The sequence below is a fragment of the Vigna umbellata genome, chromosome 1 (genome assembly GCF_029865625.1).
Source record: "Vigna umbellata cultivar VRB3 chromosome 1, Vumbellata_1.0, whole genome shotgun sequence".
Classification (NCBI taxonomy): domain Eukaryota; kingdom Viridiplantae; phylum Streptophyta; class Magnoliopsida; order Fabales; family Fabaceae; genus Vigna; species Vigna umbellata.
In genome coordinates this window covers 94,859,786-94,863,434 of record NC_142165.1, presented here as the reverse complement: position 1 = coordinate 94,863,434, position 3,649 = coordinate 94,859,786, and positions in this window count along the sequence as shown.

Here is a 3,649-nt window from a genome sequence, read left to right as displayed (position 1 = left end):
ATTTTATACTTTTTGTATTTTAAATTTTTATAAAATTCTTTTAACAATTTTTATATTTTGCTACATTTTAAACTTATATATTTTTTGTAAATATTTTTTTTGAGAAAATTCTATACTTTTTAATATTTTCTTTAAATATATTTTTTAAATAAATCTAAACATTCCTATTACTAATTTTTAACTTTACATTAAATTTATTTTCAAATATTTCTACCTACAATCATATTATTATTTATTTATTTTTTCTAATTTATTACTCACAAAAAATATTACATAAATTATTTTAACTAAATAAATATACATTTATCAAAATTAACTATACGAAAAACAACCATAATTATAATAATTTTTCTAATATCATAATTTCAATATATTTAAATTATCTTATTTATTATTATCACTTTTCATAATTAATTTATAAATATTAAATTAAGCCTATTTTTTAAATTTATAGTCACATAAGTTTATAAAGAAATATAAAGTTTTAATAAAATAATTTATTATAAATAAATATACAAATCTATAATACTAGAAAAAAAGGTTACTAATTTGTTTATAAAAAACAGAATTTTAATATTAAAAGACCAATAAATTAGAATAAATATGTTTAAAATTTAGTCTTTGACCATAATAATTGTTTTTAAACACTAAAAGAGTCTAGTGTATGTTTTTTTTGGTTCCTACTACAAGATTTAAACCTACAATCTTTGTAAAATATTGAAATGTTCTTATTTTTATTTTTATTTTTGAGCGGATTTATTCAAATGTCTACTCACAAGAATGATACTGAGAAACTTTCTTGTGCTATATCATCTGGTAAACATAAATAAGAGCATCCATAAATTTTTATGCATCCCTCCTACATTTCAACTAAAAGGCAAATGAGTCTGATCATGAGATTGAAAAACATGCTAACCTTAAAAATGAGATAATATCAAAAGTTTACCATTTCCAAAAAGATTAGCAAATGCTCCAGCAACCATTCGAAGGGTCTGAGGATCTTCAGCATTGGCTGCTACCATTGACAGTAAATTAATGCCTCCTTGAGCGGCAATGAGATCTTGGTTGGTTTCTGTTCAGACACCAAATAAGGTTAACATACCAGGAACCAAAAGAGAGATAAATAATTGGAAGTAAATATTTATTTTAAGTTTCTAGCAGAAAAGAAAAGGCTGTGGAAATATACCATTCATTGCCAAATTGGCAATGGCGCTTGCTGCAACTCTATGTGTGGCTTCATCTTTTGAGTTCTTAAGGAGTGAAAGCAAGGGCGTAAGTCCACCTACTTCTACAATCTTCTTCTGGTTTCTTTCTGCAACATCAGGTTTGATAGATGTTAAGGCTAATTTTTTTATGATATAAATTTCAACAAAGCAACAAATAGACTTTCAAATTATGTTAGCTGAAATATAAACTTGATTTTACGCCTAAAAGGCATAATTTCTGTAATTATGTGTAGCATGTTTTGCCAGGAGCATGCTTAAAAGCAAGAGATTACCAGAGGAATTTTGGGCAAAACCGTGGCTGGTGTATACCTTTCTAACCGGTCTCCAACAAGAGATTAAATATTTGTTGCGAAAATCTTAATCATAGGTTTATGAGTAGTCATTATTGGACAATTATATTCAAATTCATCTAACAGAAATTTATTCATTTTCACAAATTCATTGACCCCAGATCATATAATGCAGAAGTCAAACGCAATCCTAGACTTATGTTAGACTGCTATTTTATATATAATTAAAAGGTTTATAAACTTAAGTTGGCAACACTGAAACCTTCACAAGCTAAATTAGCTATTATTTTCACGGCATGGATTTGTGCATCAGCATCTTCTGGTTCAAGCAACGACAGAATCTTCTGCAATCCACCTGCTAAAATATCGACTTTATCAGCTCAAAATATCTTCTAAATTGAAAGTAATATTTATCAACATAAAATGTCTAGTTTTCAACATGCAAGATATGCAACGAAAACTAGCTAATAAATAATTACTGCCTTGTTCAAAGAGCTTGGCAGCTGAGGCCTCCTCTCCATTTCCTGAAGCTTGCTGTTGATGTTTAACCAGGAAAGAGGGAGAATAATCTAAACCACCAGCAACTTTCTCAGATCGAACTCGACGAATTTTTTGTGTTTTCTGCAAGATCAAGTTGCATTCAAAAGTGTTTTCAGTAGATAATTACAAGGTTAAGTAAACTTATGGCTTATTTTCTCTAAATGCACCAGAAACCCATGAAGAATTTGCAGAAACATGACGATGAGTACAGGTCGTCACATGTCTTAAAAACGATTAAGAGATTAACTAATGATACAAGTATTGAAGGTTTTGTGCAGTCTAGGGAAACTATTTGAACCTTCATGTCTTCATAAAGGAGAAGAAAACCTAATGATCATAATATTCGTAGATAGGATTGCAAAATATAATATGCCTAGACACTGAATAGTAATGATGATACCCTTTTAAGCTTTTACAGTCAAGTACAAAAATCACCGTTTAAATCCTAGAAGTTTTATAAATCTTTAATCACTCTACTTCAATCAAAACTAATAACATAAAAGTCTTATTTCCCTTTTATAATAAACATAAAATATAGCCAATTAACTACTATATGATATTCGTGCACTTCAGATATAGCTTACTTTTCCAACATTAAAACCTAATTGCAGCAGTTGACTTTGCAATCTGGTTATTTCTCTTTTGAGATTCTCCTTCTGCTGTGCCTCATCTTCCAACATCTTACGAAGTTTTAAGATATGTGATTCTCTTGATGCCTATTTCAGGAGACATACATACACGTGTAAAACTAATTCAGAAGTCACATAAAAAGGCACATATGCAAAGTGAAAAGTACAAAGGGCAAAAAAACATACCTCCCGATCTTTCAGTTCTTTCATTTGAGTTTTCAGACGATTTAGCTCCCCTTCGGTAGCATTTCTGATAAGAGTCTCTTTCTGAAGTAAATTTTTCAAAATGATTACTTCCTCAACAGGCACAATGGCCATCTAAGAAATGATAATTCACTTGTGAGCATGAAATGTTTTACTCTGACAATTGACTTACGATTATCATATTGTAATCTAATTTTTATCCTCAGAATTCTTTGTTGACTATGTTCGAGCAAAATAGGATATAGTCGAAATAACTTAAGTAACTGAGCCAGAAAATAACAGGGAAGATAAACGGGACCGACAATTGAGATGAGTTGCTCCTGAATTCTTCACAATGAATTGATGTTATAATTTGTTGTGAGGGATGTTTTGTTGTTATATTAGCATGAGACAACATATGGTTTAACAAAAAATACTACCTCTGCAGTAGATGTCATACAAAATTCCTCATACTTTTTCTTATTCTCCATCACCTTCTCTTCTAGCTTCTTAATTGATTCCTTATTATAGTCTTTCTGATATTTCATCTTTCCTTCTGAGAAAAGGAAGCGCGTATCAGTACATATTTACCAAGAAATCATCAAATCAAACCATTCATGTTTGCTACTAATTGAACTTACAATAGATAAACCAACCTCCAGCGAATCCGAATAGCTTTCTTTGGCCTCTGATATCCGATGTTGTGCAATATTGTCCTGAAATTCCTTCAGCTGATGAGTTTGTCTAGTTCTATGTCTAGCCTTCTACATGAACTTTTGTA